Source organism: Ascaphus truei, chromosome 3, assembly GCF_040206685.1.
Source record: "Ascaphus truei isolate aAscTru1 chromosome 3, aAscTru1.hap1, whole genome shotgun sequence".
Lineage (NCBI taxonomy): Eukaryota > Metazoa > Chordata > Amphibia > Anura > Ascaphidae > Ascaphus > Ascaphus truei.
The window spans coordinates 269032455-269054157 of NC_134485.1; the positions used below are offsets into that span (position 1 = coordinate 269032455).

Genomic DNA, 21703 nt, shown 5'->3' on the forward strand with positions numbered 1-21703 from the left:
TTAGGAGAGACACGCCTCTTCCTGTCAGCAGTAGTAATACAGTGTGTGTGTGTGTGTGTGTTTGTGTGCGCGTGTGCATATGTAGCAACTTTTTCGCCACCCTAAGTGTGATCATGTAGCTACCGTTGTACTCTGGTACTGGTGCATACCTGTTAGGTAGAACAGAAGGCCTCAGATCTCCGCGGTGGTATAGGGAGACATCAAGATAGGTTATCAGTGATGGTTCCTCGGTCAGCGCAGCGCCTCCAACCAAGAAGGATCCTGGTGCAGCCTGGATGAACCTCATAGGCAACTCTTCTTGGTATTCACACTCAGACATCACAACGGAGAGGATATAACTGGGATTTATTGGTTACATTGGGGACCTTAGCCTTACTCTACCCTCTAGAGGGAAACCACCTCCTTCCCATGGGAGTGGCTTGTAAGCCGGCCTCCTATCAGTCATAGGCCCCCCTTGTAATACCAGGCTACTCCTGAACTTTATTAGGTAACTCACATATAACAATACAACCAGGCCCTGCAGGATTTGCTCCCAGCACTGCCCAGTCTTTACTGAGACTTACAGTGCTAGAGGGGCCAGAGAATTAGTAGCCCAAGGGGACTTGGCTACACATGTATGTATGTTTGTATTTATATATGTATAAACACACAACACCGCTTTAAGCTCAGAACCCAAATCCACCACATCCTATGTATTGCGTCAAGAGGTGTGCTACTAGGATTCTGACCTAATGTATAGAACAAATGACAAAGGTACCTAGTGCTGCATCCAACTTGTCATATTATATAGTTAAATACTTATCTGTTTATCTTCTCATAAGCAAGGGTCATTTAGTTCAATTCTTTGGCCAAAGTATTTTAAGTCTACAATCACTTCACGGTATGGCCCATCTGTCACAGGTGCTTAGCAGGAACTGCAATTAAAAAATGGATAACCCAGCTACTCCCACTCCTAAACGATGTTATTTTACAAATGTGTTTTTCTTTAGTCTTCCTAACCATCCTTTATCACAGGGCTGCACAACATACGGCCCGCAACGGCCCCCCTTCAACCTCCCTCCTTCCCCCCGCCTCTCCTTCCCTGGTAAACTCTCGCGGCCGCATGCTGTCTGTGCCCTCTAGGAGCGCGCACCAGTAAACGCGCGCGCTTCCTCTAATCCCCCTAACCCCCCTTCCTGGCTCTAGCAGGGGAGCGCGCTCCAGCAGTCGCGTGACCCGGAACTTCCGGGTCTGTTACTAGAGCACGCTTCCCCCTGATTCACCTCGCCACGAATTTTAAATAAGTTTTAGTTGCCGCCATCCACCACCACCTCCTCTCCTCTCCTCCTGTTGCCGCTGCCGCCGCCGACAATGACTCTGTTGCCGCCGACGCCACCTCTGCTACCGCCGCCAACAACATCTGGTAGGCGTGGGGGGGTCATTCATTCATGCGGGGGGATGCTGGATGCTGACTTTGTGGGGGGATGCTGGATGCTGACTTGGGGGGGGGGATGCTGGATGCTGACTTGGGGGGCGTGGATGCTGACTTGGGGGGGGGATGCTGACTTGAGGGTGTGGCTGCTGACTTGGGGGAATGCTGGATGCTGACTTGGGGGGGGATGCTGGATGCTGACTTGGGGGGCTGGATGCTGACTTGGGTGTGGATGCTGACGGGGTGTGTGGATGATGACTTGGGGGGGGGGTGCTGGATGCTGACTTGGGGGGGGATGCTGGATGCTGACTTGGGGGGGGATGCTGTATGCTGACTTGGGGGCGTGGATGCTGACTTGGGGGGGATGCTGACTTGGGGGGTGGGATATGCTGGATGCTGACTTGGGGGGGTGGATGCTGACTTGGGGGTGTGGATGCTGACTTGGGGGATGCTGGATGCTGACTTAGGGGGGGATGCTGGATGCTGACTTGGGGGGCTGGATGCTGACTTGGGTGTGGATGCTGACGGGGTGTGTGGATGCTGACTTGGGGGGGGCTGGATGCTGACTTGGGGGGGATGCTGGATGCTGACTTGGGGGGCTGGATGCTGACTTGGGTGTGGATGCTGACGGGGTGTGTGTATGCTGACTTGGGGGGGATGCTGGATGCTGACTTGGAGGGTGTGGATGTTGACTTGGGGTGTGTGGATGCTGACATGGAATGGGCTCGGGGGCTGCTGATATGGGTTGTGGAGCCTGCTGATATGGGTTGTGGGGTGGTTGTGGGGCCTGCTGATATGGGTTGTGGGGCCTGCTGATATGGGTTGTGGGGCCTGCTGATATGGGTTGTGGGGCCTGCTGATATGGGTTGTGGGGCCTGCTGATATGGGTTGTGGGGCCTGCTGATATGGGTTGTGGGGCCTGCTGATATGGGTTGTGGGGCCTGCTGATATGGGTTGTGGGGCCTGCTGATATGGGTTGTGGGGCCTGCTGATATGGGTTTTGGGGGCTGCTGATATGGGTTGTGGGGCCTGCTGATATGGGTTGTGGGGCCTGCTGTTATGGGTTTTGGGGGCAGCTGAAATGGGCTGTGACAGGCTTTTAAAAAAAGACATTTATAATTTTCTATATAATTCTGTTTGAAATTAGACTACATTGCGAAAATATTAATTATTATCATCATCAATGACTTTCCTATTTCCAACAACTACAGCTGCAATGAGTGAAAAGAAAAAAAGAAAGTTGGAATCGAAGAATAGATCTTTTAACCCTGAATGGACAAATAAATATTTTTTTACTATGTTCCGAGACAAATTTCTGTGCCTTATGTGTCGCGAAAAGGTAGCCGTTCTCAAGGAATACAATATTCGGCGCCACTTTGAGACTAAACATCCCGAAGTTGCCAGTTTGGACGCACATGAAAAGAAAATTAAAGCAGCACATTTTGTGAAACGTCTTGATGCAGAACAACAGATTTTCAAGAAAGTGAACACCGAGAGCGAGGCGGCCACCAAGGTCAGTTTTGAAATATCGAGGGAAATTGCTGCATCTGGAAAAAGTTATTCTGAGGGTGACTTTATAAAGAAATTCATGCTGATTGCTGTTTCTGGGTTATGTCCAGAAAAGAAGGGAACATTTGAGAATGCAATCTATCACGCATGACTGTACAGAGGAGGATAGTAGACATTTCCACAAATCTTACTGATCAGTTGAAGCAGAAAGCCAGTGAGTTCCGCTTTTACTCTCTCGCAATGGACGAAAGTACAGATTTGAAGGACACGGCTCAACTTCTTATTTTTATTCGAGGTATTGATGGAAACTTTGAAATTACTGAAGAGCTGGTTGGTATGTGCTCCATGCCAGGCCTGGACAACTGGAAAATAAATATCCACTGAAGTAATAAAGTGCGTGAATGATAAGTTGGGAATAGGTTATGAAAACTTGGTTGCCATTTGTACTGATGGTGCACCGGCAATGTGTGGAAAACATGTTGGAGCAGTTACTCTTATTGAACAATTTATCGGTAGACAAATAACCAAACATCACTGTATTATACATCTTCAGGTTCTGTGTAGCAAAGTTTTGAAGTTTGATTATGTAATGTCAGTGGTAGTTTCTATTGTTAACTACCTCCGTTCTAGAGGACTGATACATAGGACATTCCGAGCTTTTCTGGAAGAGGTAGACGCCGAGTGCAGCGACCTACTTTACCATATGGATATGAGGTGGTTGAGTCGAGGACGAGTGCTCCAGCGTTTCGTTGCTTTGAAAGAGGAAGTAGTCCAATTCTTAGAACAAGAACCAAGAAAATTTCCTGAGCTTCAAGAGGAGTCCTGGAATCATGATCTTTTCTTCTTTTGTGACATTACAACACATCTAAATAACCTCAACATTGAACTTCAGGGAAAAAAATAAGCTTATATTTCAACTGTATGCAGCAGTGAAGACTTTCCAAGTGAAATTGAAGCTTTTCAGAAGTCAGCTGTTAAAAGGTGCAATCTGTCACTTTCCCACTTGTGCACAGCATATCCCTCAGCACAAGCACACCGAGCTAGGAGAAAAATATGCTATGCAAATTGGTGGTCTGATTGAGGAATTTGACAGAAGACTCACATTGTCTAACGAAGAAGACATTCAATTGAGGATGATTGAAGATCCCTTTTCAGTGGATCCAGCAGAATTGCCATTCCAGTTGCAGTTGAACATTATTGATCTTCAGTGTTCGACGGAGTACAGAAATAAGCACAGAGAAAGCAGTCTGCAGGAATTCTACAGGAGTATAGACCGTGAAAAGTATCCAAATCTTATTGACTCTGCAATGAAAACGTTCAGCATTTTTGGCAGTACCTACATTTGTGAGCAAACTTTCTCAATCATGAATTTGAAAAAAAAAAAACAACGTTCTTGTCTGACAAATGACAATTTGGAAGACATTTTGAAGACGTCTATTACAAATATGACCCCGGAATACAACAAGCGTGTTGCTATAAAGAGGTGTAATACCTCTCATTAAGTTTCAGATGTTTAGGAAATTAGTTAATTTGAATTAAAGTATTTTAAATGTAATTTTGTTTCAAGTAAACATTGTAAATGTGTTATTTTGAATAATAAATGCTGTTTTACCCGTGCGGCAGACTCTTTCCTTGTGAGGTGCAGGGGAGGGAGATTGATGGGAGGTGCAGGGGGGGGAGAGTGACGGGAGGTGCAGGGGGGGAGAGTGACGGGAGGTGCAGGGGGGGAGAGTGATGGGAGGTGCAGGGGGGGAGTGGTGGGAGGTGCAGGATGATGATGAGAGGTGCTGGAGGAGACATGACGACGATGATGATGATGACGACGATGATGATGATGATTTTACCCGTGCGGCCCAATTTTTTTTTCCTTGGAGCAGTTCGGCCCTTTGCACTTTACGAGCCTTTTGAACCATATCTCTTGCTCTGTCTCAAGCACTTTATAATGTGCTTAGCCATAGATGCTTAGTATCAGGCCCTTTTGTTTGAACAGACCCACTGTTTGCAGGGTAGTAAATGAGTTCAGGAAAGGCCTACAGGCGTTTCCTGACACAAAGCCTGGAATGAAGTTGAAGTTGCAATTTCCTTCAGTTAGCAAATGCTGATGAAGATATACATTCTTACCATAATGTGCTAGTGCAGGCAGTGGTATTCCATAAGTACAGTTTTACAAACTCATAAAAGTGTTTGACACAAAGGTTTACAAAAAAAAACAGTGATACAACTAGGACACAATAGTAGTAACTTGTGATATAAATGAGACCAATCATCTAACATGTCCTGGACAAACTTTGATTCCTATTATATTATGCAGGAACACTGCCTATACTCTGTTGGCTTGGATTATGAAGCCATACAATGATTACAGCAACCCCAGGAAAACTAACTTCAATGATAGACTCACTAAAGCCTGCATGGTAATGGAGGGTGCCTATGGAAGCCCAAGGTGGAGGTCTTTTGAAATTCTGAGAATATAGCATTGAATATGTACCATTCATTATGAGTGCCTGTTGTGTTCAGTATACTGTCTGAAAATATAGTGTAGGTGTGAGCATTTCGTGAGCAGCTGGATCATGGAGCAGGAAAATGAAGTGTTCCAGCAGCCAGATAGTAATGACTATCCCCCTGCTAGAGAAATTACCTTAGATGGCTTGAGTAGGCAGGCTGTCATAATAAAGGATGCACTTACTGTTTACCATCAAAGAAAACAATGATGTGTGAAAAGCTGAAAAAACCTAATGTTATTGAATTTATTTCGTCAAGAAACTGCAAAAACAAATGACAATTTTGTCTTGATACCACAAGTTTACAAACAAAGTTAAACAGTATTAAAATAAATACATAATGATTTTGAAAGTAGAGTTAAAAATACCCATTTAAATTTTAATTACTCTGCTATATTTGTCACTAAAGGGGTATTATGTATTTTGTTTAATACTTCTCTGCTTGATCATTTCTAGTAAATCATTTCAATACTGTATGTTTACTGTGTTCAACTCACTCCTGAGTATTGTATTGTATGTCTTTATTTATGTAGCACCAAATGTGTACTCAGCTCTTCACAAAGAATACAGTACAGGGAATTAAAATACATTAAGCGCAGGAAAATCAGACAATAGGAAAGGAAATCCCTGCCCCGAAGAGCTTACAATCTAACAGGTTTGAATGGAAATTTACAGAGAAAGCAGGTTAGGGAATACATGCTGTAGCTGGCAGTGCTTGGCCACAATGGGTGGTAGGAGTGACTATGGGATAGTAGCCATGAGAGCAGGCTGTTGGGATGCTTAATTCCTGATAATGGATCTTGTGGTCATACCGGCGCTTGTTACCGGCGTTCAACTGCGTCAAAGCTTTCTCTGTTTGCTGATAAGTGCTGGCTTTAAGTCGTTTTACATACTTGAAATGAGCAGTATTGGGTACCCCATCGTTACCTGTAAGCGGATGGCTATTGGTAGTCGTGCTTCTCGCACCGAACATCATGAAGTACTGAGTATATCCTGTGGACTCATGTCAGGTGCAATTATATGTGTGCACCTGTTAGGAATGTGAGCACACAGCGCCTTAGGCGGAGCTCACGCCTCTCTCCTTACACTGCTCAGACCCTTCCACTACAACCACGCAAGCCCCCTTCAGCTTCCTCACTTACCCCTCGGCATGGTGGGACGCTCCACAAGGTACTTCCTCCATGCTCTGTGCCGCAGCTGTCAGCGCGGAATCGTCGCCCCGCGCGCACGTGTGCACCCCACGTTGCTTCCTCTCATGCGCACGTCGGACTTACAGTGCACACACAAAAGCCCTTGAACTTATCCCCACTCAGGCTCTGCCCCCAAACACCGCACGGTTATAATCTGGCTTTTGCTGAGTGTCACCTGAACTCTAAGAACAGCATCCAATGCACTGAAGCTCCCTGGGCTCCTCCAGGCACGCCCCCTCTCCTGGTTGGCTGTTCCAGCTTTATATACCCTCTCTGTTCTGTGCTTCCTCGCTCGTCATAGTTTTTGTATGGGTGTTTCACAGTGCTTGTTCTTTGATTCTCTCGGTTTTGACGCGGCTTGGCAGACTACCCCCTTTGGCTCTCGTCTTCGGATTGTTCCTGTTTATGTACCTTCTGGCTCCCTTCGACCACGGCACTCATCTCGATCCTTCCATAAGTCTCCTACCCCTGATCTCAGCAACGGCAATGACCATTCTTCTGGGAAAACGGTACCGGCAAGTATTCACGCAATACACCCCATCTGGCCTGGCACCATCTAATACCACAATCCGGACACGTCCCTCGCTCTGTCGGTGTGTGTATTCATACCTGCCACCTCAGTTCTAGGGACAGGTCTGGTCTGCGGGCTACTCCGGCGTAACAGCACCATAGCTTCAACATGTCTACTCCATTCGGTATTTTGCGAGCCTTTGAGAGGGCCTAGCATATTGAGCAGCATTCTGTTGAACCTCTCGGGCAGAGCGTCTCCTTCGGGGTGATACGGAGTGGTCCTAGACTTCTGGATTAAATGGTTATGGGCTCACTCCATAGCATCCTCCACTCAGGGGAACTTGCCTGCTTGCAGTTTGGCTGTGACATCTCTAATACAGAGTGCTTTTCCTGGTAACGTACAGGTTAATAAAAGCTTCAGTCAGACTTAGAACTTTGCAACTAATATTGACAGATTTACTATAATCATTCTTCCTGTTATTACACAGGTTATTAAGAATTTATATTAGCGTTAGGGACCCCTGATATGTGGTCTGCCGTGGCGTTGGCTCAGGGGCTTACAACAATTTTGGCCAAAAATGTCAAACTAAAAGACCATTTTACTTATTAGATATTTATACATATATATTTAGGCACTGTACCGTGTATGAGTCTCACTGGATGTGCTAAAACTGAGCTTTGTCTGTGTTTTATGTTCTGTCTCTGGTTTTAAATATTAAGCAATTTAAACAGCTCCTTGATGAGCTTACTTTCAAAGTCTCTGCCCTGGTCAGAGTGCATCCGCTTCGGGAGGCCGTAGTGGATGAAGTATTTCTCCCACAAGACTTTGGCCACTGTTATCGCCTTTTGATCTTTGGTAGGGAATGCCTGGGCGCACCGTGTATAGTGGTCGGTTACCACCAGCACATTCCCAATCCCTCTTGAATCGGGCACGATGCACAAAAAGTCCATACAGGCTAAATCCAGTGGGCCGGAGCTTTTTAGGTGACCCATTGGGGCTGCACGGGTGGGCAGTGTCTTCCTCTGGATAAACCTCAGACATTTCCGGCAATGTTGTTCCACCGATTCCAGAAGAAGCAGTCCCTAATTATCCCGAAGGTCTTATTCATTCCCAGGTGTCCATGGTCATCGTGTAGTGATCATAGTACATGATACTGCATGCTTTGGGGCAGGACTAGCTGTCGTTGGTCGGAGTGATTGTGGTAAGAGACGACCCGGCAGAGAAGGCCACATTCTATTTGGAATTTATCCCATTCTCTGGGGAGGATTGCGACAGTGTCAGTGGGAGCGCATTTCACCAAGGAAGGATTATTCTGGTGTAGAGCCTGGCGTATGGCGTTATCCACTGGGTCATGTACAGTTAGGTCCGGAAATAATTGGACACTGACACAATTGTCATAATTTTGGCTCTGTACATCACCACAATGGATTTGAAATTAAACAACCGAGATGCAATAGAAGTGCAGACTTTCAGCTTTAATTCAAGGGGTTGAACAAAAATATTGTATGAAACATTTAGGAATTGCAAAAATTTTCATACAAAGTCCCCTTATTTCAGGGGCTCAAATGTAATTGGACAAATGAACACAATCATAAATAAAATGTTCATTTTTAATACTTTGTTGAGAATCCTTTGCAGGAAATGACTGCTTGAAGTTTGGAACGCATGGACATCACCAAACGCTAGGTTTCCTCCTTTGTGATGCTTTGCCAGGCCTTTACTGCAGCTGTCTTCAGTTGTTGTTTGTTTGGGGGTAGTTCTGCCTTAAGTTTTGTCTTCAGCAAGTGAAATGCATGCGCGATCAGGTTGAGATCAGGTGATTGACTCGACCATAGCAGAATATTCCACTTTTTTGCCTTAAAAAACTCCTGGGTTGCTTTCGTAGTATGTTTTGGATCATTGTCCATCTGTAAAGTGAAGCGCCGTCCAATCAACTTTGCTGAATTTGGCTGAATCTGAGCAGACAATATATCCCTATACACTTCAGAATTCATCCGGCTGCTTCTGTCTTCTGTCACATCATCAATAAACACTAGTGACCAAGTGCCACTGTAAGCCATGCATGCCCATGCCATCACACTGCCTCCTCTGTGTTTTACAGATGATGTGGTATGCTTCGGATCATGAGCCATTCCATGCCTTCTCCATACCTTTTACTTCCCATCATTCTGGTACAGGGTTATCTTAGTTTCATCTGTCCAAAGAATGCTGTTCCAGAACTGGGCTGCTTTTTAAGATATTGTTTGGCAAAGTCTAATCTGGCCTTTCTATTCTTGAGGCTTATGAATGGTTTGCACCTTGTGGTGAACCCTCTGTATTTGCTCTTGTGAAGTCTTCTCTTTGTGGTAGAATTGGATAATGATATGCCTACCTCCTGGAGAGTGTTCTTCACTTGGCTGGATGTTGTGAAGGGGTTTTTCTTTACCATGGAAAGGATCCTACGATCATCCACCACTTTTGTCTACCGTGGACGTCCAAGCCTTTTTGTGTTGCAGAGCTCACCAGTGCGTTCTTTTTTTCTCAGAATGTACCAAACTGTTGATTTGGCCACTCCTAATGTTCCTGCTATTTCTCTGATGTATTTTTTTTTTTTTGCAGCCTAAGGTTGCCCTGTTTCACTTGCATGGAGAGCTCCTTTGACCGCATGTTGTGAGTTCACAGCAACAGCTTCCAAATGCGAATGCCACACCTGGAATCAACTCCAGACCTTTTACCTGCTTAATTGATGATGAAATAATGAAGGACTAGCCCACACCTGTCCATGAAACAGCTTTTGAGTCAATTGTCCAATTACTTTTGGTCCCTTAAAAAAGAGGGGGCTACATATTAAAGAGATGTAATTCCTAAACCCTTCCTCCAATTTGGATGTGAATACCCGCAAATTAAAGCTGATAGACTGCACTTTAATCCCATATTCATTATTTAACTGTAACCTGAATTTATTTTGGTACACAGCCGAAATAACAAAACTTGTATCAGTGTCCAATTATTTCCGGACCTAACTGTATCTGAGCCTGTACGATCTTCTTCCACTCCAGGTGTGTATTTGGAAGGATTTCCAGACCTTCTGGGTGGCAGTAGGCAGCAGGAACCTCGTGGGGTCGGCATCCCAAAGAATCTGCTACTCTCAGCTCGGAGAACGCATTCCGGTCCTCTACTATGGCAGCCATGGTGCGCATCACAGGGCCATGAATTTCTTCCCACACACCATCAAATGACGTAGTACTTAGTCCGGGTCTTTGAGACAGGGTATCGGCTCCGACATTTAACGGTCCCGGCTTGTACTTGAGAGTAAACTGATAATTTGACAGTGCTGCTAGCCATCGGTGGCCGGTGGCATCCAGCTTGGTTATAGTTGCAATGTAGGTCAACAGATTATTATCTGTGCGGACCTTGAAGGGGACTCCATAGGTAGTCGTGGAGCTTTTCGCTACTGCCTACTTGAGAGCGAGGAACTCCAGTTTGTGGACTGGGTAGTTGTGCTCGCTGGGTGTCATGCTTTGGCTCACGTTGCTATAGGCCGAAGTACCTCAGGGTACTTCTGATGCAGTACAGCTCCCAGTCCGTTGAAACTTGCATCTACATGTAACACATATGGCAGTTCAGGGTCAGCGTAAGCCAAGACGGGTGCTTTGGTGAGGCTTTTCTTGAGGGTACTGAATGCTTTTTCGCAGGCGGTCATCCCCTTGTCTCCGAGAGGAACCTGTGCGGCTATGGTCTTCTGCCGAGGTTCCTCGGGGTAGATTTTGAGAAGGTTATTGAGAACCTTTGCCTTGCTGGAATATCCTTCCACTAAGCGGCGATAGTACCCGCAGAATTGTAAGAAGGAGCGTAGCTCCATTTTGTTCTCGGGTCTCGACCAGTTCACCATGGCTTCGACCGTAACAGGGTCAGTGGCTATTCCATCGGCAGACACTATGTGTCCCACGTAGGGCACTGAAGTGCGGCAAAACCGGCATTTGTCCAGTGACAACTTCAAGCCTTCTTTGCTAGCCAGTCTAGCACTTTCATTAGGCGTCCCTCGTGCTCCTCCAAAGTCTTACCGAAGACGATGATATCGTCCAGGTAGAATAAACATTCCCGAGGATTCATATCTCTGATGGTCTTCTCCACTAACTGTTGGAAGGTCGCAGGGGAACCACAAATGTCTTGGGGCATTCGGGTGAACTGATAGAAGCCCAGGGGGCAGACAAACGCCATCTTCTGCTCTTCAGAGCCCATAGGTACCTGGTACCCAGACCTCAGGTCCATCACGCTGAATTATTTGCTTCCGGACAGCGCATTGAGAACCTCTTCTATTCTCGGTATGGTGTATTGGTCAGGAATGGTGCGATTGTTCAGGGTCTGGTAATCTACACAAGGGCGAACAGACTCATTCTTCTTGAGCACAACTACGACCGGGCGTATGGGCTACGGGATTCGGTCACAATGCCTGCCGTCTCCATCTCTTTCAGAATGTCCCTCACTTCCTCCACATCTTGAGGAGCGATGCGTCTAGAATGCTCCCAGATGGGGTGGTATTTTTCAGACGAATTATATGCTGTACAATCTGGCTGCAGCCCATATCCATTTCGCTGATGGAGAACACTTCCCGGCATTTCTCCTGTTTAACCTTTTCTTCCATTCTGCCGACAGGGGGGATTCCCCAAAATCAAATGGTAACTGGGCCAGATGATCGTGCATGGTAGCGGTATTCACCCGTGCCAGCTTCTCGACGGGTGTAACGGGATATATCCGGCCCAGTTTTTGACCTTGGTCGAAATGCATGGTATGTGGTGAGAAGTTCCGAATAAACAACTTTATTTTATCCGGGATCGCAGATGTCCACGCTCTCAACTCGGGCACTATCTTCTACCCTCTCCGGAGGTCTACGTCGGCCGTGCTTTTAGGGAGAAGCACCAGACAGCCTTGTGTCAAGCCGGATAGCAGCACACTCAGTCAATCCCTTCTCATTATTGAAGAGTACCCCATGTTACTCCTGCGCAGCCATCTTATAGCACTCTTCTTTGAGTACCGGATGGATCCGTAGCGAGGATAGGGGTGTTTCGCCAGTTTCACTCAGATTTTTCCTGATCACCCCCCACACCACATCAGTGTTGGTCCCCAAGATGATCGGGTAACTAGGATGTTCCCGGGGCTCGGGACATATCAGGGCCTCCACTTCCATGGTGTGGGTTCTGTTGGTGTTCAATTGCGGTATGGCTACCTATATTGACACCACACCGTCGACGGGGTAGTTTTCGTTGCTCAGATCACATAGCTTCATCCTTGCGCCTGATTTCATAGCCAGGTGGGTCAGATGCTGGTTGTAGGACGGCCAGTAGATAATAGTCACCTGGGACCCAGTGTGTCGCTCTCCGCCGGCGGCAGGGGTGGAGTGTCAGTCGGTGGCACTGTGAGGGTCATGACCCTAGGATTGAATCTCAGGGTTCGGACATTCCCTGGAGAAGTGTCTGAGTTGGCCACAGTTGAAGCAGGCATCAGTGTGATCTTCTCCAGCACTGGAGGTGAGAGCTAATCTCCTGGGTGAAGGGGCAGTCTGTCAGGATGGCATCTGGCGGGTAGTCGCCTCAGGCTTCTCCTTGCTAATGGACTGCTTTCCTGGAGTTGCATTGCTCTCCCCTTTTGAGGAGTCCCGGGATGCCTTGGGATGGCCTCCTGTTCCTGGATTTGGTCCATTAGGTCCTCAAAGTTGGATGGGTTTGTGGTAGAAATCGTACAGAAAATCCATGCCACCTTGTGAGTGACGCTCCTCACAAGAATTGTTTAGTTCTATATGCATCTAGGTCGGCCTTAGGGATGACCTTCTTGTTGATCAGGGTCTACATCATTATCTGTAGTTGACGTCGGAAGTCGGATAAGTCTTCCCCCTCCTTCTGTTTGAGGGCGTAGAACTGTACCAATAACGCACTTGGGTCGTCCTCTGTCCATAGTCCTTGGTTAGGGCCAAAAGCAGGTCTTTAGCTTCAGCTTCTTCATGGCACTCACGGTATAATCATAAAAGGTTGGTGGCTGGTGGCCGGAGGTATTCTACGATTCTTTGCCTTTTAACCGCGTCCGCGCACGTCCACTCAGGCAGTACTTGTACCACATTGTCGCACCATTCTTCAAAGGCCTCTTCCCCCTGTGGGGTGGGCCCAGAGAAGGCTTTCAACTTGCAGTAGGGTTGCACCGGGGCCAGCTTTTATATCTTGTCAGTCAGTTGCTGCAGGACACCTACAAGTAACCGTGGCCCATCTGCACTGCGGGCCCTGGGGTGGCTTGCTTCGGACAGCTGACTGCTAGCCTGGCTCTTGCTAGAGTTCTCTGGGGAGGAAGCAGGCGAGGACACCCGACATTCAGCCATGCTAGGAGGCCTCTAAGTGTCTCGGTTCGTGCGCGGTGTTTGGGGTATATGAGTGGACTTCCCCCTGGCGGAGCTTCGGGGAGTGGTAGAAAATGTGGCGCATTGTCCGTGGAGACATTCTCTTGGCAGTCAATTAAAACTGTACTCCACTGACTTGATGCATCCCATTTAATATTTATACTTTTTGCTTTAGTGAACCCCGGTTTCTGCCTCAGGGTGGTGTGCAGGTCAGGAAAGGGTAGGGATACTAGAACCTGGCTGATGGCGACCACGTGGCTTGGCGTCGCAGGGCCCACTAGTGAACACTGTGGCTTGATGGCAGGGACACCTTCCTTCTTAGATGAGATTGTCTAAAATTTAACTAGGGCACCCCAGGTCTGAAATCTCAGCAGCGCCTCCAAATGTAGTCCTTGTTCCCCTGTACCATGGAAGGAACTGCCAATGCTGCTATTACCTGTTTGTCAAATCGTGAACTAATATGTAGAGAAAGAATATTAGAATAATATGTGTCCAGCAGGAGGCCTGAGCCTCCGCCACTGGGAGCCTGGGGTGATTCTGGTTCGTCTCGGTGCAGCGACTCCACCTGCAAGGGATCCCAACGTGGTGGGATAAGCCCCTTACAGGAACAATACCAATAATATAAACAAGCGGGTATATAATAACAACCTTTACTGAACACACTATAACAGTACCCTGTACCACACAGTATAATAGCCCAGCTCCGTACCACCAATGAGTATCCCAAAGTACATAGGGTGCTTGGCACTGATGTCCTTTCCCCCCAATGTCAGGGCCCTACCCAAAGTGCAGGAGATAGCGCTATCCCATGAAGTGTTGATGCACTTAGTTGGGTACCTGCCTTGGGCACCAGCACCTGGGTAATGTAGATTAACAAAAGGGGGATCCGTCTGATCCAACGTTGTCGTCGTCCGCGATGGCGTCTGCCTCCATGTTGGATGAATTCCGGCGTGGATAATATCACCATACAGGGTCTCTTACAACGGAGGTGGTCTGGTCCCAGACCACAGGCCACAATCACTGTGCGGCATCTACACTGTGTCCCTGACACCAGACCGTACAATGGGGAAGCGTCCCTATCTAAGGGGCTTTCTCTGCAGCAACCACAAGCTACTGTGAGTTGGGGCCTAGCTGTGGCCTAAGGGGGGATATACTAGGCCGTATCAGAGCCACTGGCTCTAAGACACTACCTGCTTGATCCAGATCCCTCTTCTGACTGACGTGGTGCCCTGAGCACGCCAAATGTATCAGTCTCTTGCAGGGAGATTTTTGGAGCCCTATTGGCTGCCTGGCAACATGTGGTCTACAGCCCAGAGGCTCATGGGCGCTGTAGTTCACCTGCGGATCTGTGGGTGTAATGGCCGCTGCTTGCTAGGACTACCGCGCATGTGTGAGGTGGAGCAAGATGGCCGCCACACTTAGAAACCTACTGCTCATGCGCGATATGGTACTGCGCATTTGTGGCACAAAGAAAGATGGTGGCGCCCTCGCTGGAACACTGGCAACCCGCTCGCCTGCTCCCTGCACCGCAGAGACTAACAGACATCCCCCTCAGGCAGCCCGGAGATAAGAGGGGGACCTGGCTACACATGTCTTTGTAACCATGTATTATTTATCATCTTAACTCTGTGCCCAGGACATACTGGAAAACGAGAGGTAACTCTCAATGTATTACTTCCTGGTTAAACATTTTATAAATAAGATAATTAAACTACTGACCCACCTGGGTGCATTTCTCACAAATAGCTGTCTATGCTTCTCTGCTACTCCTGTGCTTATATAATTTTCAACCTATAAAGATGCACCTCCCAACAAAGGGTGGGTATTTATACTAGATGCAAAGTGTGCAATCATTTGTGCTTATGTAACTTGTAATTCAAATGAACCTTTTGTGTGCCATCTTATTAAAATGCTGAATATTTTAATGGTCGTATCATGCCAACATCAAATCATTCGCACATACACCCAACATTCTGTTTTACTAGAAATTATTAAAATAATATTGATTTACACAGGTCTTATTCTTATTACTAGAAATGTATGACCTTCAATTTCGCCAAACTTTAATTGTCCCACTTGTTTCATCCTTCCTATGGGAAAACAACATGCAGATCAAGTCTCCATTTTCATACAAGCATGTACAGGATATTCCTGCCATAATGATGTAATTATGATTATACTAGAGAGCCATTGATCAATTTCCCTACAAACCAGTAGCATCTAAATTGTTAATTTGTAAGGTTGGCTTGTACAATGTGTAACATGGTTACATGCAGGCTGCACCCAATATTTATTTAGTTGTTGGACTATTGACTGATTTGCTGAACTATATACTTTTGCTCTAAAATGTCTGCAATTTGTAAGGAATAGGAAAGGCCATTTGCAAATTTAATACTTCAAAAATCAATGCCTATTTTCCTGTTAAATTGTTTTCCACATTGGCCCTGGTCTTTATTTACCTTAGTGGTGAGGAATTGGAGGCATTCTGAAAATGTTGGCAGCTTTTCAAAAATGTTACATTTATTGTAGATTAACAAGCAAAAAATCTTGCCTCTTAATTACTGGAACTGTTTGTAGTTGTTGTACTAAGGGGAGCCATTCTTAAGAGTCAAACTTAAAGTTGGCTCTGTATCAATGGAAACACATTTGTTCACATTTGCATCATACGTAATAAGCAGTTTTTCTTACATATGCCGATTGTTAACCAGGGAGGTTTACAGTTAGGTCCGGAAATAATTGGACACTGATACAAGTTTTGTTATTTCAGCTGTGTACCAAAATAAATTCAAGTTACAGTTAAATAATGAATATGGGCTTAAAGTGCAGTCTATCAGCTTTCATTTGAGGGTATTCACATCCAAGGGGATGGGTTAAGGAATTACATCTCTTTAATATGTAGCCCCCTCTTTTTCAAGGGACCAAAAGTAATTGGACAATTTACTCAAAAGCTGTTTCATGGACAGATGTTGGATATTCCTTCGTTATTTCATCATCAATTAAGCAGGTAAAAGGTCTGGAGTTGATTCCAGGTGTGGCATTCACATTTGGAAGCTGTTGCTGTGAACCCACAACATGCGGTCAAAGGGGCTCTCAATGCAAGTGAAACCGGTCATCCTTAGGCTGCAATAAAAAAAGAAAATCCATCAGAGAGAGAGCAGAAACATTAGGAGTGGCCAAATCAATAGTTTGGTACATTCTGGGAAAAAAAAGAATGCACTGGTAAGCTCTGCAACACAAAAAGGCCTGGACATCCACGGAAGACAACAGTGGTGGATGATCGTAGGGTCCTTTCCATGGTAAAGAAAAACCCCTTCACAACATCCAGCCAAGTGAAGAACACTCTCCAGAAGGTAGGCATATCTACCACAAAAGCAAATACAGAGGGTTCACCACAATGTGCAAACCATTCATAAGCCTAAAGAATAGAAAGGCCAGATTATACTTTGCCAAACAATATCTAAAAAAGCCAGCCCAGTTCTGGAACAGCATTCTTTGGACAGATGAAACTAAGATCAACCTGTACCAGAATGACGGAAGAAAAAAGTATGGAGAAGGCTTGGAACAGCTCATGATTCAAAGCATACCACATCATGTGTAAAACAAGGTGGAGGCAGTGTTATGCCATGGGCATGCATGACTTACAATGGCACTGGGTTACTAGTGTTTATTGATGATGTGACAGAAGACAGAAGCAGCCGGATGAATTCTGAAGTGTATAGGGACATATTGTCTGCTCAGATTCAGCCAAATTCAGCGAAGTTGATTGGACGGCGCTTCACTTTACAGCTGGAAAATGACCCAAAACATACTGCGAACGCAACCCACGAGTTTTTTAAGGCAAAGAAGTGGAATATTCTGCAATGGCCGAGTTAATCACCTCATCTCAACCCGATCGAGCATACATGTCACTTGCTGAAGACAAAACTTAAGGCAGAAAGACCCCCAAACAAACAACAACTGAAGACAGCTGCAGTAAAGGCCTGGCAAAGCATCACAAAGGAGGAAATCCAGCGTTTGGTGATGTCCATGCGTTCCAGATTTCAAGCAGTCATTGCCTGCAAAGGATTCTCAACAAAGTATTAAATATGAACATTTTATTTATGATTGTGTTCATTTGTCCAATTACATTTGAGCCCCTGAAATGTATTAACATTTTAATCCTCAGAGTCTATTTTGCTCGTCTCTCTTTTACAAATTTTGACCATTTGGACTAGGTCATACCATATTTTCATAAAAGTAACATTAAGGAAGAGGAGTCCCTGCTCCGAGGAGCTTACAGTCTAATTGGTAGGTAGAGATAACGTACAGAGACAGTAGGAGGGAGTTCTGGTAAGTGCGTCTGCAGGGGGCCAAGCTTTATGTATCATGTGTCCAGTATTATCCACAGTGCTATTCATATGCTTGTTTAAGCAAGTGTGTCTTAAGGTGGGTCTTAAAGGTGGATAGAGTGGGTGCTAGTCGGGTATTGAGGGGAAGGGCATTCCAGAGTTGCGGGTCAGTCAGTGAAAAAGGTTTAAGGCGGGAGAGGGCTTTAGATACAAAGGGGGTAGAAAGAAGACATCCTTGAGAAGAACGCAAGAGTCAGGATGGGGCATAATGAGAAATTAGGGCTGATATGTAAGGCGGGGCAGAAGAGTGTAAAGCTTTAAAAGTGAGGAGGAGAATTGAGTGTGAGATGCGGAATTTGATCGGAAGCCAGGCGACGGATTTCAGGAGGGGAGACGCAGAGACAGATTTAGGAAAGAGCAGAGCGATTCTGGCAGCAGCATTTAGGATAGATTGTAGGGGAGACAGGAGAGAGACTGGAAGGTCGGACAGCAGGAGGTTACAGTAATCAAGACGGTAGAGAATGAGGGCCTGAGTCAGAGTTTTAGCAGTCGAGCAACAGAGGAACAGGCGTATTTGTCTATGTTATGTGTGTTACACTAATGTTTGGTATGTGTATGTGGTGTAGTGTTTGTGTGTATATATGTGAGGAGGGCGGAGAGTGAGAATGGAGGGAGGCAGGAGGAGATATGATGAGCGGGGAGAAATGAGGAGGAGGGGGAGAGATGATGGGTATAGATGATGATGAGGAGGGTGAGATGAGGGATGATGACGAGGGATGGGGAGAGATGAGTGATGATGAGAGAGAGCAGGGGAGAGCAAGATTTTTCTTCTGCACCCCCCTGCCAGCTGTCCCTCTCTCTGCGCGTCCCCCTCCCTTACCTTGGTTCCGGCGTTCTGGCTGTTTCAACGTCATGGTGGCATAGCAACGTGACGTCACATTGCCATGGCGAGGTGTCTCCAGAAGCTGTCTGAACCAAAGTAAATGAAGTTTACAGAGGCCTTTGCTGCTTCCCTGGCATTTAATTGAAGTGCTTTCGGAAAGCGTGGGCCTCTGTAAACCCCACACCCCCCTGCAGATAATCTCACACGCCCCCTAGTTTGCGCACCACAGTGAAAGGATTAGGGAGAGGATGGGAGGGAGAAAAAATTCTAGTCAGTATTAATATTAATAGGCCCTGAAATTTTTTTTGCCCGGGCTCCCGCAAATGTCTAGCTACGCCACTGAGTATAACATATGTTAAATTGAAGAACTTATTAGTGGCTTTGATTCTGAGAGTGTAGCAGCCCGCACATATCAAGATGAAATGGATCACTCAAAGAATATTAACAAATGTATATCAATTCAAAGGCATAGAATAGTGCTTATAAATCATATTGGAGTAAAGTACATGACATTCATTTAAATATGAACATGAGGAGTTTAAAGCTGATGAGGCAATTGGAGTGATTCACATGCTGATGTGACGGAGGTAGATTAATGGGTAAGAAAAACTTGCTCAACATCAGCATTTTAAATGTATTCTATCGAAAAGGGGTGGGTGAGCATACATTAGTGAGGAGATGGGCTGTTGGAGTATGTGAGAGATAAAAAGGGAAATATAGTAGCTGAGGATGTTTAGTATTGTTTGCAGGATGGATGGGCATAATACTTCAAATACTATAATGCAAAAAGGGGGATACCAGAGAAAAAGCAATAGAGAATTGCATGATGTGTAATTTGTAAACATCCAGGGTATGAAGGGCGCAATAAGTCAGGAACACCCCAAAAGAGAAAAAAATATAATGGTGCAGTAAAATCACATGAGGATGATAGAACAAAACTTGGCTCGTGCAAATTGCCTACTTACATCCTCATGTGATTTTACTGCACCATTATATTTTTTTCTCTTTTGGGGTGTTCCTGACTTATTGCTCCCTTCATACCCTGGATGTTTACTGTCGCTTTAGGGAATCTGTACAATTCCCTCTGAAGGTCGAGAATTTTTCTATTTCACCTTACACGCCGTTCTGAATCACTTGGGTTACTTATGATGTGTAATTTGGACATAATAGAGAGATGGGCGAATCCACCCAAATTTGTTTCCCGGATTTTCTCGCATTTTCCCTCAAAAAATCTGTTTTGAGATATAAAATCCACAAACGATTTGGTCGGGTTTAGTCCGCACAGGTGTATCAAAAAACGCCATTGGATACAACCCGTGGACGGATTTATAGAATCCAATCAGCAATCCATTGGCGAACGCCTAAGAACACGTCAACGGATTGCTGAGTCTGCGGATTTGATTCTAGGAATCCGTCCATGGGTTTCGGAATCTGGAGTGTATTGGTAATAATAATAATAAATGCACAAAGCACAAATCGCCCTTTTTTGAGATTGATCTGCTGAAATACGTGGACCAAAGGAACCGGCCAATCCACTGCGGATCCAAATCTGCCAATTTAATGTGACCATAAGTTTCCTGGAACCAGGGTCACGAATGATGTGTGAATGATTCCAGTAAGCTCAACTCATGTCCTCCCTCTTCCAAAGCATGACAAGTCCTTAATGTCTTTCTTAATTTTATTGCTGGATTAGAAAACACAGGAACTTGTGGGTGTAATGTAGGTAGAGAGTGCTTCTCTATGTGGGATGCTTCTGTGAGGTTAGACTATGGTAAGAGAGAAAGGCCTTACCAGGGGTGGATGCAGACAGGTCTGTACTCACTGTAATCTAGGGTGGAAAAGAAAGTGAGGGGCAGGGGTCACACTAAAGGTTGAGTGGGACTGCACTAACTGTCAGCAAAAGACAGGGGAGAACATGGGAAAATCCATTAACTGGGAGGACTGGAGAAGCTGCAGTAGCAGCTCACTGATTATGTGCTCAGAGGCAAAAAATGCAACATTGTTGCATGTTACACAGGCACAGTGTGTGTATGTGGAGCCAATGCCTGCAGCTGAACTTAAGGAGCTGACAAGCAGAAGGGGGGTCGGGCAGGAATGTGATTCTTGTTCCATGACAATAAGAGAGTATGAAGGGTGATTCTGTTATGGAATTGAACATCCTCCTCTTCCTAACCACCTAGAAACATACATTTCTTTTTTTTTTTTTATTGGGGCAATACAGAGCTGGTTTATGAAATTAAAAAAACATTAATAATATAGATTCATGAAAAGGAATGGAATTATGGGACACATGAATAGTGAAGTTACAAGCCACGTATCGCAATGCAATTTTGAAGCAAAATTAACGTAAGGAGAGTCATTTCCACCCTGCATCTATTAGTCAGTGGGGATCATTTACTAATTCTATCATTAAAGAAGCCCACACATTTTCTTTTTATTTGTTTATCATGTTTGTGAATGAAACAAGTTGAGAATTATGTATATTTTTTAAATCCTGAACGTAGTCCACATTTCTATCTTAACAAGCAAAAAATGTTTTCTCCATATTTACTCTAATTTGCTCTTAATTTCCATTCCATCCGAAGTACAACCACATTTTTATAAAAACATCCTCCTTTTTGTTAATTTGCATGTGTTTGCATGCAATTAAAAAGCTAATGGCACAGAGATCTGCAGAACACAGAATCTGGTCTAACAGATGACTGGTAAACCTTCAGTAAGCCGAACTGGAAAAATATCAGGTACATTTCAAGCAATGTGCTGGAGTTTTGGCTTTTGTGCCCTCCAGTGTCTCAAGGTTTGTTGCAAAAATGTTGCTCTATTTATGTCAGCCTGCAATTTAGCAGAGTAAGTAAGATACAACACATAAAACATACATTAGGGCAGCGGTGCGCAAACTGTGGGGCGCGACCCCCAGGGGGGGCGCGACACTGCCGACGGGGGGCGCGGGGTTTACAGAGGCCCCGCGCGCTTCCCGAAGGCACTTAAATTAAGTGCCGGGGGAGC

At 45.6% G+C, this 21703-nt stretch overlaps 1 protein-coding gene across 5 annotated transcripts in view; it reads left to right on the forward strand.

Annotated features, from left to right (window-relative positions):
• The window catches only part of NALCN (sodium leak channel, non-selective), a 617081-nt gene that overhangs the window by 106275 nt on the left and 489103 nt on the right, over positions 1-21703 (forward strand). The gene's annotated exons all lie outside the window — the stretch shown is intronic.